At 49.7% G+C, this 24,254-nt stretch overlaps 1 non-coding gene across 1 annotated transcript; it reads left to right on the forward strand.

The window, feature by feature from the left end:
- Positions 1-22,951: 22,951 nt before the first annotated feature.
- Positions 22,952-23,028, forward strand: TRNAY-GUA (transfer RNA tyrosine (anticodon GUA)). The gene has a single exon. It is a non-coding gene; the product is annotated as a tRNA-Tyr (tRNA).
- The last annotated feature ends 1,226 nt before the right edge of the window (positions 23,029-24,254 follow it).

Here is a 24,254-nt window from a genome sequence, read left to right on the forward strand (position 1 = left end):
CTCCTTCAGCTAACATGTCATCCATGCCCCGGAAAATACAAAGACAAATAAGAGATGCTCCCTCAGAGAACTGGCTCTCTGGTCTCATCTCCAACCCAGAGTCTCACAAGCGCAGTCTGAGTCTATAAGCTTCTGTATTTATCATCACTCAGAATGTGTTTGAATAAGACCATCTGTGAAAGCATTGCAAAAACATATCTATTATCATTCTGATTCATTTTATGGATGATTCCCTTCGGATGTTTGAAAACATGAAACTCCAACACATGTGACAAAAATCACTTCTTATTGCTTTGTTGTCTTTGTTTATTTTTTAAAAGGTTTTATTTTATCTTCAGGCTATAGTACATCTCAAAACAACTAGTTAAATCTTGATCATTTACAGGAATTCACAGGCACGCAGGCCTGGACTCTAGAAAGCCACTCAAAAAGATTTTTGATAACTGCTTTTCTGAAATATAATTCACAGACTCTAAGTTCACTCTTTTAAAGTATGTAATTCGGTGGGTTTTATTATATTCACGGAGTTGTGAAATCGTCACCGTGTAATTGTCATCACCCCCAAATAAAACACATCACAGTCACAATCCATTTCCCTCAAAGTCCTCCCAAGCTCTTGGCAACCACTAACCTACTTCCTGTGTCCACGGAGTTGTCTGCTCTGAACGTATCATGTAAATGGGTTCACACAATATCCAGCCTGCTGTTACTGCTTCTTTCACTGAGCATAATGCCTTCAAGGTTCATCTATGTTGTATCATGTATCCGAACTTCTTTCTTTTTATAAAATATCGAGCATTCCATTGTGCAAATACACCACATTCTGTTTATCCATCCATCTGTTGAGGAACATTGGGGTTGTCTCCAATTTGACTATTATGAATAATGCAGATAGGAACTTTGGTGTACAGTTTTTGCCCGGATGTAAGTTTCCAGTTCTCATGGGTGTTCATCTAGGGATAGGATTGCCGGGCCAAAAGGTATGTTTAACCTTTCGAGGAATTGCCAAACTGTTTCCCAAAGTGACTGCATCATTTTACATTCCTGCCCACAGTGGACGAGAGTTCCAATTTCTCCACAACCTCACCAACGCTTGTTTCAGAAAGATTTTTGTCCTGGCATGTGAAGAATGTGTCTCTATTTTCTCAGAATTTATTTCAAAGAATAGGGTGAGGGGACATGATAACTATTTTCTCCAGGGAGGTGATAAATGGTCTCCTTTTCCCAGTGCTGACAGCTTCTCAAAACCCTGGCCACCCTGCAGGGTAGGATTCCAGGAACGGGATTCCTTGCAGCACGTGTCTAATCTATGGGGCAGAGTCATTCCCTCTCAGCTTTCCCTGACCCAGTATGGATCATCAGAGCAATCAGTCAGTGGCTCTGCAGACAAAGATTATACTGCGCAGGCAGGTAGCAATCCAGAAATTCGTATTCTTCAGGGCTCAGGGGCTGAAGAATTTGTGATTTGTCTCCACTTTGTAAAGATGTCTTATATAGATCTTAATTGGAAATTTTGACTTTTCTCATTATTACCATTTTTCTTTTATGAAGCAAGTGCCCAGATATCTGATAGTGGTTTTATGTGGTTAGTGGCCAAATATTTCCATTAGATACATTGCCCAGGCAAACTAAAGACGTCCAGCACGATTCAAGAAGATGGAATTCGAGTTGGCCAGGAAGGACTTCAGCCATTTGTTATAAGGTGTTCAGTCTGCTCCCCTTCTTAAAGTTAGCAAAGACTGCAAGTGATCTGCAAAGGCTTTAAATGCTATTAAAATGCTATCGTTACATTTTATAATGTGCTTTAGGGAAAGGGTACTACCCACGCCAGTATTCTTGGGCTTCCCTTGTGGCTCAGCTGCTAAAGAATCTGCCTGCAGTGTGGGAGACCTGGGTTCGATCCCTGGGTTGAGAAGATCCCCTGGAGAAGGGAATGGCTCCTCACTCCAGTATTCTGGCCTGGAGAATCCCATGGACTGTGTAGTCTATGGGGTCGCAAAGAGTCAGACACAACTGAGCGACTTTCAGTTTCTTGAGGGAAAGAGTTACGTGTAGCGGTGCTAGTATAAATAAACAACCACAGGAAGTGCGTGATTATAGATCCCAGTCAGCCTGATCTTACTAGATTAGGTGAGGGGTTCGGGTGAATTCTGTTGGGTGGGAGACATCACATGCTGCTATTGGAGACTGCATACATATTTACAAGCATGCACATGCATGCACAAGCACACACACATGTGTGTGCACACACGTCAGTACATGTGGTGGACAACACCATGTGTAGGATCTAATTCCCAAACCGCTCACGTCATGAAGTGCTTGATGGGCCCCGGCATGTTTAGCACCTCAAAAACGTTTACTAAGTGCTTTAAGAGAGCTGCTGAAACCACTAGATTATACACTTCTCGGGAGTGTTCCTTTCCCTGTGTCGTTAGCTTTTGCACTCTCCTTACCCTAGATATTGAGTCAATGTCAGGGTCTGTTGCTGATGGCGTTTTTTTGTGAATGGAACAGGGGGCAAGAGAAAGAAGGTTTCAGCCTGTCTCCAGAGACCCTAGTTTCTTCTACTTTTACCTGAAGGACGTTGTCTCCATCCTGTTCTCCTGGGGTTGACCTAGATCTTTCCATTAGAAGGAACAAGCCTTGCAAGGCACTGTCTTACTTGCTCGCAGTCTCGACCGTGGCTCTGCTTGGCACAAGATCACAGCTAGAACCACCAAATGGCCTCAAGTCCAGGCTCAGAATTGGGGGAATTTTGGACATGACTTCACCTTGCCCAGACCACCTTCTAGAAGAAGACAGCCCAAGCATCTTGAGTGTTCAGTCCTCTGTGAGGTCTCTACCCGGAACTGCACGCCTGCTCCCTTCTCAGGGGTCTCCTCTGCTTTCAACTGCTTTCCAGCACCCCCCACCTCTCTCCAGAAGGGAAGCTTCAGGCCAAGGGTTAGGTCTTGACTGTCTTTGCGTCTCCACCGTCTGCCATAAATTGGTGTTCAATGGGTGTGGGACTGTTGGTCACCACCATCCCCTATGTCCCCTGCAAGATAAAGAGCTCTGTGAACACTTGGTGGGCGGCCCCACCAAGTGCGTCAGGGGAGAGGAGGGCATGGGAATTAAATCGACAGAAGACAGATTAGCAGGAGAAAAGCACAAGAGCTGTTCCATGGCCGTGAGATCCCCACAGAAAAAATGAAAACCCAAAGAAGGGGCACAGCCTCATTGCCCACACACCAGGCTGAACAAAGAGAGACCCTTGAGGAAAAGGGACTGAAACACATGGGGACCAAAGGAAAGATTAGAGTTACTCTAGCAAGATCTGTTTGTACAGATTTCTTGGCGTCCATTCCCAACTCTGGTCAGAAGAGTTCGTCTCCCCTCCTGGTGTGAGGAGGGCATCTCCCACATGGCATTTTTCTCTCCTGGCTTCAGGAAGACAGCGGGAAATGGAGCTCCCTTGTTGCACCTGCTGTTTTTTAAATTCTTTTAGCTCAAAGAGGCATATTTTCAGGTGACACATTCTGTTACCCTTCATTTATTTATTTACACAGACGAAGTCCATGCCCTTCGTAAGGTTGCTTCAGAGAAATAAATGAATTGCGTGTGCGTATCTTAGAACCATCCTTTGCATTTAACAAATGCTACGTAAGTATTTAATAAACTTAATAAATGCTTCCCAGGTGTCTCTGCACTTTCCTGGTGGCTCAGACGGTAAAGAGTCTGCCTGCCATGTGAGACACCCAGGTCCCATCCCTGCGTCGGGAAGATCCCCTGTAGAAGGGAATGGCCACCTACTCCAGTATTCTTGCCTGGAGAATTCCATGGACAGAGGAGCCTGGCTGCAGTCCATGGGGTCACAAAAAGTCAGACACGACTGAGCAACTAACACTTCCCCAGGTGGTGCTAGAGGTAAAGAATCTGCCTGCTCCTGCCGGAGACGCAGGAGACACAGGTTCGATCCCTGGGTCTGGAAGATCCCCCCTGGAGAAGGAAATGGCAACCCACTCCTGTATGCTTGCCTGGGAAACCCCGTGGAGAGAGGAGCCTGGCGGGTCACAGTCGGTGGGGTCACAGAGAGTCAGACACGACGGGGACAGCACAGCACAACATGAAGGGTTAATTACTGCTTCAGTTTAAGGGAATGGTTGGTGTGGGTTAGTGATGTTTCCACCAAACGTTAGTCCAGTCTGGCTCCCTGATATTACACCCCCGCAAGTGTTCACATGTCAAAAGCACTTCCCTTGCATATATAAACTCATGTGTGACTTTAAGCTGAACATGTAGCCTATAAAAATAAATTATTAATTTAGTTGGTAATCAAAGTCCAAACAAGTCCGTAATCATGAAATCTCTAATTATTCTTTTGTTCTTCCCAGCAACAGGCATGGGCATGAGAGGCAAGAGTGCTAGGCCCGGGAAATTCTGCGTGTGACCTGTTTAACGTAACCACGTTAACTGTCATCCAAGTATCTGTCTTAGGCTGTCAACATTATAAGCTTCATGACTGCTTGCCGAATACTGAGATAGGCACCCCAGAAGCTCTCCATAAACATTAATTGAAAGAATAATTGAAAATAAGCCTACATGCCTTTTCACTTAAATCCAAGCCTTTGCTAAGGTTTAACTTTCTCCGTCATGTAATCACTTTCTGTATACAAAGGAAAAAATATAATCAGTGGGAGCCGCTTTTCATTCTAAATTCCGCTTTAATTTTTGCTTCAAGCACAAACATGACAGGTTTGATGTGACTTATGTATTTAGGTTTCCACTGAGCTCTGAAGACGGCCTGAGCACATTCCTTCATCTCCCTTTCTGAGAGTCTCCACTTAGGTCTGTCCGCTGGACTCAGCGCGTTTGAATTACGTCCTGGCCGCTTGGCCTCCATCAGGGGGCTGGGCTGGGCTGCACTCAGTCACTCAGTCGTGTCTGACGCTTTGCAGCCCCACAGACCGTAGCCTACCAGGCTCCCCTGCTCATGGGAGTCTCCCGGCAGAACACTGGAGTGGGTGGCCATGCCCTCCTCCAGCGATCTTCCCAACCCAGGGCCTGAACCCAGACCTCCCACACTGCAGGCGGATTCTTCACCCTCTGAGCCACCAGGGAAGCCCCGTCAGGCGGCTGGGGGACGACGGGTTAGTGTGCTGGGGATGTTGTTCAGCGTAGACTCCCAAGGGACAGCAGTTTCAAAGTAGTCGGTGAAACACAATCGTTCCCCAACTACCAGCCTTTAGCATGAAATTCTGCGGCAAATGACTGAGATCACAGTTTGCAGCCGAAAGAGGAGGCCAGGTCAGGGTCTCACAGACTGCGGTCGCCCAGGGCTGCCTCTGGGGTAAAATCCAGCCCTAGTGGATCCACCCGAGGGCCGGGCTCTCCTCCCTGGAAACGGGCTCCATTTTTCCATCCAGCTCGTCCTCATCATTCTGTGAGCACAAACCAAGAGCTCTGTTTACGTAAGAACAAATTCATGTGTGGGAGTCTGATCAGGAGCAGGAGGTTCAGAACTTACAAAGTGAATCCATCATTAGAGCCTCTAGCCAACTTCGCGAGACCAGTCCAAGCTGGCATCGTAAGGACATTGATGATGTAAACGTGCGGGAACACCATCTAGGAAAATCTCCAGATGGATGTCCTGTGCTTAGCTTCTTTTCACAAAGAGCAAAATCTAGGTAAAGGCACCTGATTGCTGAACTCCACAAAGAGGAAGAGAGATTTTCTTTTAAAGATCAAGCCAGAAACGTTATTTTTATTTGCATAATTTGAAAGCAGCTTGCAAATGGAGACGTGGTCTGAGCTCTTACCAGGCCCCTGCCCGGAAGAAGCGATTCTAACCCCTGAGCACCGGCTGACGGATAACCGACACGTTCCACGGATGAAGCAGTCTGCAGAAAAGCTTCATGTATTATCTTGCTACAGATTCTCCGGCAGCCAGACAGCCTCGCCCCTTCTCCATCCCGCACGCTATTTATGTGTTTCCATTTACATGAATCTAGTCTATGCTTGTGCCAGGTTGATTTTTCAAGTTAATCATAGGGCACTTGGGGAAAGATTAATGTCAGGAATGCAGAGGTTCAGCAAATTGTGGAAGAGTTTCACCATACAATTAATCTCTCTCTTCCCACGTTACAGAAGTGCAAGGGACAAAGGCAGAGAGCTGTCATGATGCAGACATCGCAGGTCTGTCTGGAAGAGCCGGGGGAGCCAGCTATGAGGCACACAGGAAGATGGCTCTCTGCTCTAAGAAGGACTTATAAATCATCCCCTTCTCCCTGCATCATTCCTTCTTGCCAGGCTGCTGTTCAGTCGCTCAGTCATGTCCGACTCTCTGTGACCCCATGGACTGTAGCCCACCAGGCTCCTCTGTCCATGGGATTCCCCAGGCAAGAACACTGGAGTGGGTTGCCATCTCCTCCTCCGGGAGGTCTTCCTGACCGAGGGATCGAACCCGAGTCTCCTGTGGCTCCTGCACTGCCAGTGGATTCTTTCCCACCGAGTCACCGCGAAAGCCCCTTCTTGCCTGATGCTTGTACCTCAATCCCATTTCCCTCTCAGCTGTCATTGCTCCGACGACAGCACCATAAACTGGGCCGTGGGAGCAAGCGGAGACGGCATCTCAGTTAAAGCAACGCCACGCTCTTGATGCTGAGTCTGGCCTCTGTACCCAGGGCAGAATTAATGCTCTGAGGCTGAACTCTGGGTGAAGTAGCAGAGAATAACTTTATTGCTTCGCCAGGCAAAAGGGTTTGCCCCAGCAGGCTAATGCCTTCAAAACTCTGACCCCGTCTGGAGCGGGTGGTGAAGAATTGCATGGTAATGGTTCAAAGAGGACGTGAGCAGCTCGTGGACACTCTTCCAATGGCTTGGCGGCGAGGGAAGTGGAGTCAGCATCGTCAGCTTTCTGGTGCCAAGTCATCCGGGGCCCCCGTGTTTGCGGGCAGAGAGCAGCTAACTTCTCCTATGTGGAGGGGGCTTCAGTGTCTGCAGAAAGCTCAGAGATAGTGTCACGTGTACCCCCTGAAGGGGAACTGGGGCCGGCTCCAAGGATGCTCTGCTGTCTCTTGACCGCTCCTTCCTTGTTTCTGCACCCCTCCCTTCCCTGGCTGCAGCAGTTTGAACCTGCCTGCTGGAACTCAGGGAAGGCCGTGGAGGCTGAATGAAGCCTATTTCTTGTAATGAAGAAACGGGGGACACAGAAGTCTTTCGTGCCCAGGAGCCCCGCAGGGTCCTGCTCCGTCTCACGCTCATCTCCTCAGATGCCCGTCATATCCTTTATGCCCGGCTTTATCCATATTCCTCTGCGGTCAAAACCCTTGGTATGACACGTGAAACAAACTTCCCTCCGAGGCAGGGCTCTCTGTTGTCAGCTGGTGAAAAATGTGGCAGCCGGCGGCTCACGGGACCTTCCTAGTGCTGTGTTTCCCCAGAAGCAAAGGTTCAGGGTTCCCTAGGGCGTGTTCTGGAGAAGGAAATGGCAGCCCACTCCAGCATTCTTGCGCGGAGAACCCTGTGGACAGAGGAGCCTGGTGGGCTGCAGTCCATGGGATCACACAGAGTCGGACACGACTCAAGCGACTTAGCATGCATGCACTGGAGAAGGAAACGGCAACCCACTCCAGTGTTCTTGCCTGGAGAATCCCAGGGACGGCGGAGCCTGGCGGGCTGCCGTCTATGGGGTCGCACAGAGTCGGACACGACTGAAGCGACTTAGCAGCAGTTTAGTGTTAGTGGCAACTTCACAGAGAGAACCACTGAGGGGACTCACCAGGCACCAGGGTCCTCTTTGCGGCCAGACCAGTAGGAACAAGAATGTGGCCGGAGGGGCGCTGGGCGCTGGCTGTGGGGGACCCCGTGAGGGGCAGGGAGGGGCAGGCACAGAGGTCTCCCTTTCCGGGTCCCTGGACTCCAGCCGTGCTGCTTTCGGGGAGATCCCCCTGCATCAGCTGGAAACCCACCGCAAACCAAGGCAGCCAGGTTCTGCTTTCCGTTCCTCACAGGCACACTTCTGTGGACTGAAACTACCCCAAAGTCAGGAGTGAACAGCTCACAAGAAAATTTGCAAGTTGAACCCTTGATGCAGTAGCAAACATCCATCAGATAATAACAGTCATTCTCTTCCTTGCAAACGAAATGGAAGAAAAATTTAGCGGATAAGATTTCAGATCCTGATCCATGACCTCATAACATAGATGTACTTACCTAAAATGTCCCCCTTTGCCTTCCACTAAGGAAGCATCTTCTCCCTTTCATTCTTGACTTAGGTCAAAGAAGGTGAGGAAATAAAAATGGTGCAAATCCTATTCCTTTAGGACTCAGGGGTCCTGTGTTATCAGAGCTGATTAGATAGTTTTACAAGAAACGCAAGCTTAGCCCTACAGAGCTCTCTTCATTTAGGAAGCCTGGCCCTTGCTCAGCGCTGCGGTCCCGACTCGTGCCCCGATCCCCTCCCGCCGCGTCCACACCTCCGCTCTGGGTCTATGTCTCCATTCCTGCTCCGTGTGTAGCTTCATCTTTACCATTTTCCTAGATTCCAAATATGTGGGCTAATGTACAATATTTATTTTTCTCTTTCTGGCCTACTTCATTCTGCACTTAGCATTACAGATGGACGCAAAGCAGAGAAGGCCCAGGAAACCTCACATGCTTCCTCATGTGCGTACCGCTGTGATAAAGGACGCAGCAGCGACTCCCGTCTCTAGCGTGGCCGCTCCGCCGGCTGCCCTGGGTGCACGGCGGAGAGTGCGCTTGCGATCTGGCAAGGTCACCACGGCCACCTGCCCCGCAGAGGGAAACCAGGGACCCCCGCACCGCCCCGCACCCGCACGGAGGAGCAGAGCCCTCAAGCGACACAGGAGAACCTGGAGTTACATTCTCATCTGTGCAACCTCAGAGTCGCACTGTCTGCCCGTCGCCCTGCTGACTCATGGAGGTGGATCGGAGACAACCTCAGCTTCCTACCCTGCACACAGACGTCACCTCCACCACAGTCCCTGATGCCCAGAGGACAGGCACAGGGCAGACTGACCACTGCCCGTCCCCAGAGACACAGTCCTGTTTCCTGAGACACGCTCTGCTTCACCCTAAGAGCAGGAGACCCCGTTTGCAAGCCCTGGAAGGCCCCCTTGCACAGTTCCACACTCAGCCCGTCTCCGGGAGCATGACCTTCACCTGCACAAGGTCAGTGCTCTCACGGGTGGGAGGGAAAGTGTGAGTCTGGAGCATTACGCTTCATGATCTTGCGCTTGTAGTGGCTGAATTGTAGTAAACTGGGGTAAGTCTGTCTTGTTTTTGAGAATAAATATGTTGCACTTTATCTACAATAAGAAGCACTTTGCTTGGATCACGGGCACAGAATAGGCAGCAGAGGGCAAGCGGCTGAAAGGTGTGACCCCACAGCAAATGCAGCGTTTGATCCAGAGCCTTCTGTGTAAATATATGAAGTGCTTATGTAACCCAAAAGGGCACCAATAAAACCTCACAAATGGCAGAGTTGGGGATACAGCCACACCGGTGTCTGCGCACGAGATATTTACTCACGGTCTCTCCAGTCTGGTGCTTTTGGAACCTCTCTCCGTCTTCCATTCATGAAGTGAACATGTGTTTGATGGCTCATACATAGAGATCAATTGAATGATATCATTCTACAAGAAAAAAAGCACCTGAGATGCAATGCAAATATGTCGATTCTGGTTATAAAGCTACTCTGTGATTCCCACAATTGCTTGTCCCCAAATGTAAAAACAAACATGATTAAACGTCCCTTTAGCTTCTGTTTGCCGGCAAACACCAGGTCCTGAATGTGCGCCACCCGCTCCCTCTTTGCAGACAAGACCTGGTCTCTTTGTAAGAGTGGAGCCCAGTAAGCAGGTCCGCGCTTCCATCTGTCCGATCCCATTGACCAAAGAGCTGCCCTTGCCAGTAGGGTGAGGTAACGTTCCCCAGGCCCCCAGCATCTAAGAATCTCTGCAGAGTCTCCAAATAGCCACCCTGTTCTCTCCATCTTTCAACAAAATGCAATGTCATAAAGCAATCATGTCCTTAGTTCTCCAGAATTTCTCTGACTGCAATTTGATCTTTAGCCTCTAAACTTGCCGACAAAGGTCAGTCTAGTCAAAGCACTGGTTCTTCCAGTAGTCATGTATGGATATGAGAGCTGGACCATAAAGAAGGCTAAACGCCGAAGAACTGATGCATTCAAATTGTGGTGCTGGTAAGGATGTGAGAGCTGGACCCTAAAGAAGGCTGAGCATCAAAGAATTGATGCTTTTGAACTGTGGTGTTGGAAAAGACTCTTGAGAGTCCCTGGACTGCAAGGAGATCCAACCAGTCCATCCTAAAGGAGATCAGTCCTGGGTGTTCATTGGAAGGACTGATGCTGAAGCTGAAGCTCCAATACTTTGGCCAGCTGATACAAAGAGCTGACTCATTGGAAAAAACCCTGATGCTGGGAAAGATTGAAGGTGGGAGGAGAAGGGGACGTCAGAGGATGAGATGATTGGACCGTATCACCGACCCGATGGATGTGAGTTTGAGCAAAATCCAGGAGATAGTGAAGGACAAGGAAGACTGGCATGGTGCAGTCTGTGGGGTCACAAAGAGTCAGACATAACTTAGCAACTAAACTACAAAATTTGACATTTCAAAACCTTGCTTACTATACAGCTCAACCCTCTGTTCGTAACCATCCACACCAATTTCTACTGCCCTCAGCAGGAAAGAGCTCAATTACATGAAAGGTACTCCAGGATCCTAACATGAAGCAGCAACTGCCACACACACGTCCTGCTCCACACTCCCCACTCAAACCAGACACCACTTTGGGCGCTTCCACCCCAGTTTCCCTCCTTTTATTCTCCTTTCTTACCCCAAGAACAACTGTCTCCTCGTCTGTCAGAGGAAGAGAGGACGCACGTGCCTGGGCCACCCTCGCCCCAGGGCCCATCCTCTCTGTCCGGTGCTTGTCTCCTTTGCAGCTCGAGCCGAGGGCCACCTGCGTTCCACGGGGCCGCAAAGAGTCGGACATGACTGATAGACTGAAGAGCGACCCGTATTCCATGACCAGTGATATATTCTGGCTCAGTGATCATGTGAATTACAGTATTTGGACGTGTTCCCAAATACTGTGAAATGGAGAAAGAGAGAAATTGTGGCTGCGAATTTAGTAGGTGCACTAAGAAAAGCTACAATGATAAACCTTGGTTTTCTGTAGGCAGATAAAGCGTGGTAGTCATTTGCAACCCCACTAAATCAGAAAGGCTTGAGAGATCCCGAAGAAAATGAAGGGCAAGGTGAACTCTTATCAAAATGAAATTTTCAATTCCAGGAAACTTGAGGACTTTTAAGATAAAAATTACAGTTGGAACATCGCACTTCAATTCACACATTTCTTTGTTTTAACTTTTTCATCTGTGAAATATAGTACCATCTTCCTACTTAATGACGTTATAAAATAATCAGTGAGACATGATAAATTTGAATTATTTGTGCACACCCTGAATCTCCAGTAAATAATGGAGGAAGGAGAGGAGGAAATCAGAAAGCATCCATGGATAATAGAAGCAGGAGCCATAATCACCAGGTGTTTGTAGGGAACTTATCATTCCATAGACAACTTGATTGCTTTTGTGATGGAATTACAAGATTTACAGATGAAAGCAATGGAGTTGATGTATGTCTAGAATGACGTCTGCAATATAATACATTTGATACAGTGTTGCAAAAAATCCCACTTGCAAAATACATCTGTGTAGGTTGGGACTGTCACTAGAACAGAAAGCCAAGGAGAGGCCGCCAAGAAAAGAGTAAGAACAGAACTGCTTCTTTGGTGCCTACTGTAACCCTGACTTACAACAAAGATGACCTTGGATTTGATGGTAAAAAATCTGTTTAAAAACCAACAGTCAAAGGATAGTCATACACATCACCCTTGCTGAATATTTGGAACTACAGAAATGGTACCAAAAAATGATAGAACCATGGATCACAGACTACAGATTCTTGAGCAAAAACTAAACGTGTTATCAACTCTGGCAAAATACATAGTTTTTCTTTTCCAGAAATAATATCTCTCATGAGTGTGTGCATGCTCAGTCAGTAAATCATGTCTGACTCTTTGTGACCCCATGGACTGTAGCCCGCCAGGCTTCTCTGTCCATGGGATTTCCCAGGCAAGAACACTGGAGTGGATTGCATTTCCTCCTCCAGGGCAATCTTCCCAACTCAGAGATCCAACCCACGTCTCCCGTGTCTCCTGCATTGGCAGGCGGATTCTTTACCACTGGAGCCATAGGGGAAGCCCAATATCTCTCATGAGCTACTAGTAAAACTGGAAAAGTAGCTCTAATCATAATGTAGCGTTTATGCAGTGCCTGCTGTATGCCAGATCATGACTTAAGCATCTCTCATGGGGCTTCCCCTGACACTCACCAGTGGAGAATCTGCCTGCAATGCAGGAGCTGTAGGAGACCTCTGGTTCGAACCCTGGGTCAGGAAGTTCCCCTTCAGGAGGGCATAGCAGCCCAATCCAGTTTTCTTGCCTGGAGAATCCCATGGACAGAGGAGCCTGGCGGGCTACAGTCCATGGGGTCACACAGAGTCAGACACGACTGAAGTGACTTGGTAGGCACACAGGCACGCAGCTCTCAGGACTGAGACCCACGAGGCGGGTCCTGCTTCCACGTGCAGTGTGAACGCTGTTGGCGTCCTGCCCTGGCCTCCTTCACAGCTGAGCGTCAAGGCTTCCAGTGGCCAGGATACACCTTCCCACTCCCCTGGCCTTGACCCTCAGGGAGCCTCTGTTATTCCTCCCCAGCTCTGTCCCCCACAAAGACAACCTGCACCCAGCTAACACAGGGACACCCAGGCTGATTCTGGGACCCTTGTCTCAAACCGGGTCCAGCTTTGTACCACGCCTCCCTCTGCAGAGCTCCCCGTGGAATCACGGGAACGCAGACTCTAGCTGAGACCACATCCTTGGCCCGGCCTCTCTGGCTTCTTCCCTGCCTCCTTCTCTCCCGAGAATATCCCCTCCAGCAATCAAATGCATCCAAATCTCTCTGCTTCCGGAGAACCGAGTTCAGAATGGAGCTGGCAGAGGAGGAAAGGCAGCCTCAGGAAGGGCCGGTGACTAGGTGCTGGGAGTACCGTGAACAGGCAGAGCTGGAGTCTAGCCCGGGCTGCCCCCTAGGACCTGCATGCCCAGGGGGAACAAGGCTGTCGGACAGGGCGGACAGGGGCAAGGAGGGTGCCAACCGTGCCCGCGCCCCGCTCCATGCGCCCTGGGCCCTACCGCCCTCACCCTGCAGCGAAGCTATGAACGGCCGTTTGGCTACACTCGGTCCCACAAGTCTCTGTCACTTGCAACCAAGAATCGGGGGCAGCATCCCTGACGTGCAGGGAGGCCGGGGGTGGAGCATTAGCTTGTTTCCGAGACAAGGCAATGCGCTTGCTCTCGGACACATTCAGGTGGAGGTGCCCAAGGAGAGAAGGGACGCTGGCAAGAAGCCTCTCCTGACAGAAGACTCGATGGCGTGGGAATGAGGCAGAGCAGGGCCCGATGGTCCTGGCCCTTTCCCAAGTCCCCCGCCTGTCCTTTGTCTATGAAACCTGTAGTCAAGGAAAAAGTTCAGTCAGAAAATTGAGAACATGTGAAAACAAAGGAAAACAGTCAAAGGAGACCAAATTATAGTAAGACACTCTTTAAGCACAGTCAAGGGCCTTTAGTTGTTTCTCAAGGGCTATAGACAGTATTCTGAGCCACGTCCTGTGAGCTGTCTTATAGATCCTGAAACCCCAGGTGGAGGAGTTAACCAACGATGACCAGACTGAACCAGCCACAGAGAAATGGGGAAAAATGGACCCTGAAACTGAAGAGTAACTGTACCTAAAACAGCCAACACGATGCTACCCAGACCATCGATGACCGGCCTGAAGATGAGTGTCAGAGGCGACTGTGCTGTTTCTGGGTGTGGTTCCCCCTCTCCCGCACGCTGTCTGTAAAAGCTCCTGCCCCACTAGTTGGGGGCTGGGTGGGGGGAGTCAGCCTTTGGACAGATGTCTGCCCCCCTCCCTCCCTAGCTGCTGGCGTCTGACGTAGAGCAAACTTTTCTTTCCACCCTCCTGGCCTGTTTATTGGCTTTGGGGCAGCGAGAAGCCAGACCCTACCACACCTCTTTCGCTAACAGAAAAAGGAAATAAATCTTGAACTTGGTACTGATGATTTGCACCAAAATAAAGATACGGAAAGGGATGCACGTGCGTGCTCAGACATGCCCGACTCCGTGTGACCCCATGGACTGCAGCCCACCAGCCTCCTCCGTCCATGGGATTCCCCAGGCAAGAATACTGGAGTGGGCTGCCATTCCCTCCTCCAGGGGATCTTCCCGACCCAGGGATGGAACCCAAGTCTCCTGAACCTCCTGCATTGGCAGGCAGGGTCTTTGCCACTGCACCACCCGAGAAGCCCACAGAAGGGAATACTCTTAGACAGTTTTTCAGGTTGTTAGGTGTCAGATTCGATAAATAAAAACATAGATGGCTCCTAGTTTCCTGTGTTTTTCTTATTCAAAGTCTGTGCTTCAAGACACCCTGTGTATGGAATCTGTAGAGCTGCTCAAGGAGAAAGAAGAAGAGTCCTGGGATTCGGATTGAGGCTTCACTAAACATGCTGATCAATTATCAGAGAACTAATTCAATGCCTTTAGACCATGAAGCTTCTGCACCTGGTGTTCTGTCTCTGGAGTTAGTGCTCCAGTGTCTCCTAGTTTATAGTTGATGGGAACTTGAATAGAATTTGTATCTTACTGTTGTGTGAAAATTGTGCAAATCTTAATTGTGTTGAATTGGTTCATAATGTCTTCAGGTCTACTGTATTCTACTTCTCTCTACATTCATTCTATTAATTGTGGAGAATTTGATATTGAAATTCCAACTAAATATCTCAATTTATCTACTTAACAAATAACTGTAGTATATAGTGGAACTATATGTAATTTTGTTCTGTATTTTCTATGTCTTCTATAAATATGTTATCATAACTTAAACAATAAAAAAGAGAAAAACAAAGAAAGAGAAAAGAAAAAACAAAATATTTTAACAATTCCTCTGATAAGATAAATATTCAAATCCTTCCATTTATATAGGTTTCCATTGATGTTTCTTGATAAAAAATGTTTATCATTTTCTACATTGTTTGTACTTGCACAAATTTTGTACGAAAGTGCTTTACATTTTATGCTCTTCTAAACAAGTGTAAAAGGCCTTCCTCCTCTTTTCTAAACAATGACCTCCTCATCCGAAATCTTGCCAGTCTCTGCTTCGCCCACACCAAGCAGAAGCCCTCATTCTTGACTCTGCCCAATTTCTCAGTGTTCGCTTGCTTATTCATACCCAGATCTGCTCTAAACTTCTCCAACTATTTATAATTATCGATGCCCTGGATGGCGGCATCTGGCTCCATCTCCACCACGAGGAGTGCTTTGCACCAGGGAACATGCATGAATTCCTCTCTCCCAGTCATGGGCTTACTCCGCATTCATCATGACGTCTCAGGAGTATGTGCTATGACTGGTGCCTCTCTTCTGAAACCTGGGGCTGCTTGACTTCCGTGACCCCGAGTCACCCCGGCCCAGCCGCGGCCTCTCTGGCTCTCACTTCTCTATCTCTTTATTGACTTTTCTTCCTCTTCCTCCCTCAAACTTCTTCTTAAACATGAACATTTCCCTGAGCTAATTCCTTCATCTCTTACCAGTTTGTTCCTTTTCTTTTTTCCCCTTCACTAGCAAATTCACCCAGTAGCACCATTTCCCCCTCTAAGACACGGAGGAAGAGTTCCATTTTCACTTGAACATTTAAATTCAACCCACCCATCGTGGGGTGGGGGTGGTAAATGTCCCTCCTGTTTCCTTATTTCTGTTAACGGCTCCTGCCTCCTCTCCATCGTCCACACCGAAGGCTCTTCGGTCACCTTGGACTCCGTCCTGCTCGTCCCTTCAGGCTGAGGAGTCACGATGCCTGGTCCATCTTTGTCCCCATCTGTCTTGGTGGTGAACCGGGGAGCCTAGCATGCGGCAGTCCAAAGGGTCCCAGAGTGTCGGACACGACTGAGCAACTGAACGCCAACGACAGATCTCGTATCGAACCCCTCCTTTCCCATCTAGTACCACTTGAAAATGGCAACCCACTCCCGTGTTCTTGCCTGCAGAATCCCACAGAGGAGCCTGGCGGCTGCAGTCCTTGGGATCTCAAAGAGTCAGACCCAACTGAGCGACTAAGAACACATACCACTTCCGGGACCCAGATCGTCTCATGTCATGGGACATGGAAACACCTTCAGCTAGCTTTCTTCCTAACACTTTTTGTTCTTTTAATGCATTTTACACAATAGCAGGTTTAATACCCTTAGTGCATTGCTTTCTAGATCATGTTCCTGGCGCATGCCTGGTTAGCGAGGAGGTAGACTGGGTGGGGAAAAGCTGAGCTGAGATTCCTGGTGAAGACAGAGTATCCACTAGGTCTGAGCATCCAGCCCGCCAGCTCGGGAAGGGTGATGGAGACTGTACTTTTCCGGCCCTTGGAAATGTGAGTCCGCAATTCAGAAGCAACCAGAAGACCATCTGAAGGCAGGTCAAGAGTGTGTGGAGGGTGCAAGCCATTCCCTCCGACACCCAGCCCTGCCCATGTTGGGGAGAGGGACAGAGGCAGACAGCATCCCCTAGAAAACAGCGGGTTCCCGCAGTGGGGCGGCGAGCTGCTCGGAGATATGGCTGCAGACACACACTGTTGATTCAGGGACAGATTGGGGCTGGTTGGCAGAGAGCCGACGCTGTGGAGAGGCTGCGCTACGTGAGGGGTAGCCTGGAAACGCAGCACAGTACACCTGAGTTTGCCAAGCTCAGAACAGGAATGAGAGCAAAGCTGGGAGGGGAGCGGGCGAGCCGCTGAATGAGCACTTCGTCCACGCCCCCAGCCCGACCCCAGCTGGGGAAGGTGGACCCGGGAACCTGTCACTCAACACCTGTCCCTGTTTAGAAAGAAGTGGGAAACCAGGACCCATCAGAAACCTACAGCCTCTGATCCGAATTCCTTGGTCTTCCAAAAGCAATCCTCCCAGAACCGAGACGCATTTATCTTTTTTATCTGGATTCCAGCTTTTCTCTTTATGTCATCCCTATTTTAGTTAACCCCCTAAACCCTTGAATATATATATTTGAACTTTGCCAGAATCCTTAACTGTCTCTGATCCATCCCGACATCATCGCCCTTTAAAAGAAGGACTACACACCCCTTCCCCGAAGAGATCTTTCTCGATCAGACTTAGCCCATTGTATCTCCCTTACCTGGGCTCCCAAAGCACCTGTTTTCTAACTTATTTCTCAGTTCACCATGTGTGTGTTACATGGGGGGGGGGGGGATGATCCATCTGCGGTGATTAAGGCAGGATTCCCCAAACAGAGTGCAAGGTCCTTGAGATGAGGAAACCTCCTGTGTCTGCCTTGGTGCCTCCGACAGCTCTCACAATAAGCTTGCTTACCTAAATAGATAGTGGTTAAATATTCCATGGTCACCAACTCCTTTAAAATGCTCAGGCCCAAGAAGGAAGAATCTTTTTTTTCTCTGCCTTCCTGTTTTCTCCGTACATTTTGTGAATTCCTCTCGTTTACATTCCTCTTCCAACAAAAGCGCTTGCCGTAGTAACAGCCTTGCCTGGGGATGCTCAGTCTCCGGTAAGAAGCGGGATGGATGCAGATGTCTTGGCGGAAGTGAAAATGCATATACCGACAATGAAAAAGCCAGTATGTTGGGGAAATACACCAAATGATTTTTTTCTTTTGTTTTTTTTTTTTCCCTCTAAGTCTTTATTTAAAGGTCTTTTCCAAAAGATAAATATTGTCACTCATTGACTGAGTATTTCCAATTTGTTGGAAGCTTTAGGGTTTTGCTCTCTGAGTTTGCGTGCTTTTTCACACAAACCCAGAATCTTTGAACAAGGGAATCTACCAGGCCTGCAAGAATCCCTTACAGCTGAATACAACTTGGTTTTTTTCCTTCCTTCAAGATGAGAAGCCCAGGGTGAAATGGGGCTCATCTGGAGAGAGAATTGTAGTCACTAGACAGACGAAGACTTTCCCCCCCCCCTCAATAAAACACTGCATGGGAGTTAGCACACCCTGTCCTGCTTCTTGGCTTCCCTAGAGGTCAAGTGGTAGATGCGAGTTCAATCCCTGGGTGGGGAAGATCCCCTGGAGGAGGAAATGGCAGCCCACTCCAGTGTTCTTGCCTGGGAAGTCCCATGGACAGAGGAGCCTGGCGGGCTACAGTCCGTGGACAGGACTGCTCACTGACGCCTACGCCTGCAGCCACTCCCCCTGTAAATACGTCTTGTTTCCACTCCCCGAACTATCAAGGGGTTTGGAAATTGTCAAGGGGTCTGTCTGGGTAAGACTGGTTCCTTGCATGAGTGCCAAGGAGACGCTCTGGTCTCTACTGGCTAGCACCCCAGGGCTCTCTTCTTGGGCAGAGCTGTGTCCTTTCCACCCTCAGGGGCTTCCCTGGTGTCTCAGAAGGTGAAGACTCTGCCTGCACTGTGGGAAAGCCTGGTTCAATCCCCAGGTTGGGAAGGTCTCCTGGAGGCGGGCATGGCAACCCACTCCAGTGTGCCTGCCTGGAGAGTCCCCTGGACAGAGGGGCCTGGCGGGCTGCAGCCCACGGGGCTGCAGAGATTCAGACAGGACTGAGCGGCTAACACTTCCACTTTCACCCACGTGGGGCCTGCGGATTCCTCTGCCCGACAAGCCCTCCACAGCCAGCAGAGGAGCCTCATCGCGTCACCGCAGGCTTGCTTTCTCCACCTCCCCACAGCCAGGGAAACTGAGGCGCTCTCCTGGTCTCCTAAGAACACGTGACCTCCAAACACGGAGCTTCCCTGGGGGCATTCTTTCTAAGAGGCAGCCTGTGTTCCTTTTGGCTTTTCAAAGTAAGCTGAGTTCCTTGCTGGTGGAGAAAAACAGGAACATATTAACAGATTGATTTCTTTTCATAGATTGATTCCCATTCTAACAGAAAGTCTGTGCTGTTCGGAAGAAACACAGGGTACCTATTTGCTGAATTTGACGTCCGTGTTTCCAGGGCTCTTGTCACTTTCAAGAGGGACATGTAGTCTGACGGAGGTGTAGGAGAAGGCTGAGTCCCACAATTTTCTCCCAGTTCATTGCTTTTCACACTGACGGCCCCTGCTTCTTCTCACCTCTTCAAATTGTGAATTGATTTGGACTCTCTTTCTCCATCGATTGCTGTGTTTTTGTTAGTTTCACTGCATGCGCCAATTCAGAATCTGCCCATGGCGACCATCATTTGTCCAAATGAGCTCCCCTTTGGGAGAAAGGAGGCCACGTCAGGTCATGAAAAATGAGAATGTTTTTGTTGGTGTAACCATGTCTCCCCCGCCCCCACGCAGGTACATCCACGTCAGGAGCCATCATGACTAATTACAGGGTCAGTGCAAGGCGTTCAAATTGTGCAATCGGGTCCCACGCATGCCAAAGCAACGTTTTTATTTGCTTGTTTCGATCCGGAGATTTTGCTTATGTAATTGCTACCAGGCTAAACCTTTCTGAACGTTGTTTACTCCACGCCTTAACTCCATAAACGAGTCTGGATCAATCCTTCTAGGTCAAAAAATGAGGAAGATCCCTAATTTCCAGCATTTCCAGACTGTCTGTTCTCCATGGAAAACGATTGCCTCAGAAGACAACTGTTCTGTCACAACCTCTGCTGTGACACGCCAGAATACAAACCGGCCCCTGGCAACTTGCAAAATTCTCTAGCACGAAAATGCTCCCATTTTGTTTTTAAAGGGGGATTGCTCAAAGACATTAAAAGCAATTGTCTCATGTACCACGTTTTGCTCAACTTCATTCGACATGATCAATAAATCTGTGGAGAAAATCAGTGTATTAAGAACTATAAATTGTCCTTATTTCCCCTACATAGGAGAACATTGATTGTGAGAAGAGAGTGGATACGCACTTGTAGGCACCAGGAAGCTTCAGGAAGGGCCCTCCTGGTGATAAGTTCCTCCACGAAAGCCCGGCTTGACCAGGAGCAGGGCCAAGTGGCCGCTGCTCCAGAACACAGCGGCGAAAAGTGGAAGTGTTACCAGCTCAGTCGTGTCCGACTCTGCGACCCCGTGGCCTGTAGCCCGCCAGGCTCCTCTGTCCGTGGGACTCTCCAGGCAAGTATACTGGAGCGGGTTGCCGTGCCCTCCTCCAGGGGATCTTCCCGACCCAGAGATCAACTCAGCTCTCCCACGTTGCAGGCAGATTTTTGATCATCTGAACCACCAGGGAAGCTCTACAAAGCATGAAATGGCAAATGGCTAAAGCTAAAATTTTTGCAAAAGAAAGCAGTGTAGTTTATTTGCACCCTCTAAAGGCCCAGCAAATGGGAGGTTTCCCAGGCCAGGCTTGTCCTCAGGAAAGCAGGAGTACGGCAGCTGAGACTCTTCAAATATCCCCCCAAACAAGACTCAGGTACATTTTCCCAAAGTTCCCAGAGACAGAGAACTATAGGAAGCTAAGAAATTAGATCAACTACATGTTGCATGTAAAAGGCACGGTGAGGAAAAGGAGGAGTTGCTTCCATACCCGGCTTGGAAAGCGAGCCCTGAATTTGCATGCTGCTGGGACACAGCCTGACCATCCGGGACAGGCCAGCAGCAGGCAGGCTGGGGGCCTCAGAAGTAGCCGTGACCAGGAGGAGGCGGATGGGGCCCGGAGGAGGGGCCGCCCCGGGGATGGGGGGCACCGCTGTGCCACGGCATCAGCGGGGCCCGGAGGAGGGGCCGCCCCAGGGATGGGGGGCACCGCTGTGCCTGGCATCAGCGGGGCCTGGAGGAGGGGCCGCCCCGGGGATGGGGGGCACCGCTGTGCCACAGCATCAGCGGGGCCTGGAGGAGGGGCTGCCCCGGGGAGGAGGAGCACCGCTGTCCCACGGCATCAGCGGGGCCCGGAGGAGGGGCCGCCCCGGGGATGGGGGGCACCGCTGTGCCACCAGGGACGCCAGCGGAGCCCAGACAGCCTGGACTCGGCGAGCACCGTCCTCTGCAGCCGGGCCGTCTCACTGAATGACTTGCTGACCTACCTTAAGGGGGCCTTCTCAGGGGAAAGGTCCTTCCTCGCCCAGAGCTACAAGCTCTGCACCCAACACTATGTCACCAGGAATATCATCCCGTGTTTGTCTTCTCCGGGGTTGAGTTTGAGAAAACGGTGTTCCACAGCCTTGCAGACCAACTGCAGGCACACCTTCAGATATATATGGGTGTTCAGTTCCAGACCACTACAATAAAGCCAACTTCACAATAAAACAAATACCGCGATAAAGTGAATCACACAAATGTTTTGCTTTCCTGCTGCATACAAAAGCTTCATTTACAAGGGACAGTCACCTAGCAGGTGTACAGTAGCATCGTATCTAAAAAACACGTACATACTTATTAAAAAATACTTTATTGCTTGGAAATGCTAACCACCATCTGAACCTTCAGCAGAGTATAGTTCATGTGCATCCTCACTTGCTTCATGTCCGATTCTTTGCAACCCATGGACTGTAACCCCCCAGGTTCCTCTGTCCATGGGATTCTCCGGCAAGAGTACTGGAGTGGGTTGCCATGCCCTCTTCCGGGGGATCGTCCCAAGCCAGGGATCAAACCTGAGTCTCCTATGTCTCCTGCATTGCTAGTGAATTCTTTACCACTGAGCCATGGGGGAAGCCTGCAAGGTGTAGTTGTAACATCCAAGATCATAGATCATAGATCACCATAACAAATACAATAATAATAATGAAAAAGTTTGAAATATTGCACGAATTACCAAAAGATGATGCAGAGACACCAAGTGAGCAAACACGGTTGGAAAAACAGCACTGAGAGCCTTGATAGAGGCAGGGTTGGCCCGAGTCCTCAATTTGAAGAAAACAGGCAACATCTTTTTTCTTTTTTTTTTGGCCTCATGGCACAGCACGCAGGATCTTAGTTCCCTGCCAGGAATCAAACCTGGTCACAGGAACAGGTCTCCCAGGAGTGTTATGTAAACCATTAAGTGTCTTAGTCCCTGGTTAGCCTGTTTCTGGAATAAAAGAGGGAGCCCTGTGACTTTGCCTGCAGACTTCATTCTTGCTGCAATTCTTCCTCTCTGCGTGGGTGTCCCTCAAACATTTTCTTGTCCACCCCTGAAGGAGTTTTTAGACGTGTCCTTCCTAACCCCTTCCCATGACCTGTTCTTGTCACAGATAGGCCACACGGGCTGGGTACTGAGGTCATTTGAAGGCCCACAGACATGCTCATATCTCAGGGGCTTTCTGTCCATCCAGGATCGGTTTTCACCTCCTGGGAACCACGTTGCCTTGTTGGAGATGCATGTCCTACTAAATCCATGACTTCCTTGTCCCGTTTTTAAGATGAGGTGCGTGGAGAGCGTTTGAAATTCTCGTTCTAGTTTCCAATGAGCAATTCTTAATACACGATCTTCCTGCTCTTAAAACTCTGAGACGATCCCACGTTTCCCTGTGAAAGGAAAGGTCAGCCTCTTCCCATGGAGACCTGAAGGGTGTGAAATTCGATGCTGGCGGCCACACCTGCCCTTGGACGTGGGTTGGGAGGGGGGGAGGGGGAAGGACACGTGACGTGATGTGGGTGCCAAGTGACAAGCTCTGTCAGGCGTGTTCTGTCACAGGCAGGAAGGAAATGCACTGTTGGTGGGTAGATAAAGGGATGTCTACCTACCTTAGGGGCTCTGAGTACAGTGTTGTTAATAAATGACATACTACTTTTTCAAAAACTCTAGTGAAGTGTAGTTGATTTACAATGTTGTATTAATTCCTGCCGCATAGTGAAGTCATTCAGTCATACAGACATACACCCCTTTTTAAAATATTTTTTCCATGTGGTTTATATAGAATGGCTTCCCTGGTGGCTCAGGCGGTAAAGCGTCTGCCTGTAATGCAGGAGACCTGGGTTCGATCCGATCCCCGGGTTGGGAAGATCCCTAGAGAAGGAAATGGCAACGCACTCCCGTACTGTTGCCTGGAAAATTCCATGGACGGAGGAGCCTGGTGGGCTACAGTCCACGGGGTCGCAGAGTCGTGCACGACTGAGCACCTTCACTTATACAGAGTACTGAGTATAGTTCCCCGTGCTTCACAATCGGACCTTGCTGCTTATCCATTCTACAGGCAAAAGCTTGCATCCGCTGACCCCCCCTCCCCCGGCCCCCCTCCCCCAAACCCCCCATCTCCCCCGGCAACCATCAGTCTGTTCTCTGCGTCTGTAATTCCGTTTACAGATTTTAACACAAAACCAGACCTGTAGCATCTCAGCACCGCTCAGTGTGGGAACTCTCCCGCCTTCTGCAAGGGAAACGGCCCCACGTAGCTATTTCCATGGAGAAGTCAGCCCCGCCGGGCACAGAGCGTTTTCCCAGGGACCCACAGTCTACCTTAGGTGGGTGCCCCTGAAGGCTATTTGGCACCTGTGTTTGAGAGCCGGCCAGATGTCTGTCCAGCAGAATGGCTGGAGCCGTCAGCACGTGTCTGGGAGCCAGTGTGTGCACTACCTCGGAGCATTAAGCCAAGCTGTCTGCCTCTTGCAGGTTGCAGATGAGGCTCTGACAGCTCCTGTGCCATCCCGCCCAGCGCCCCCCAGTGCTTCCTGAGCCACGCAAAGGGTCAGAGCGAGGGGCTCCGGGGCTCTCACAAAGCGCTGGAAAGAGGCTGGGGAGGGCATGTCCTTGGAGCACTCCTCCCAGCAGATGCGCTCCCTCTGATGCTCCTGGGAGGGATCCCCAGCCCCGCTCCCCTCGGGTCAGACTCAGGGCTCCGCAGGGTGGACCTCCCGCAGACATGTTGCAATGGGGAAAGTAAGGGTGGGCAATGGCTTTCTGCATTCCCCATCCTCTCCCACCACAAAGATGCAAACTGACCAAGAAAGCGGAGTCACTTCTCACTTGGCCTTGTTCATTCAGATGCCGTTACACTCTGGTGAACTGATTCTGAAAAAGATGAGTGAATCCCAACGCACAGAACCTTTAAGTTTGGACTTTCCTTCCTCAGTTGACTGGAGCAAATCCAGCCTGCAGGGCTGCCCCCATCCTGATGCTCGGTCAGAAGAAGCGATGGCGCCCAGGGAGGCCGGCTCACAGGCAGGACCTGAGGTCCAGCCTTGGCCACCAGCTGCAAGACATCACGTGGTCTGATTTGTCTTTTGACTT

The sequence above is a fragment of the Muntiacus reevesi genome, chromosome 11 (assembly GCF_963930625.1).
Source record: "Muntiacus reevesi chromosome 11, mMunRee1.1, whole genome shotgun sequence".
Taxonomy (NCBI): Eukaryota; Metazoa; Chordata; class Mammalia; order Artiodactyla; family Cervidae; genus Muntiacus; species Muntiacus reevesi.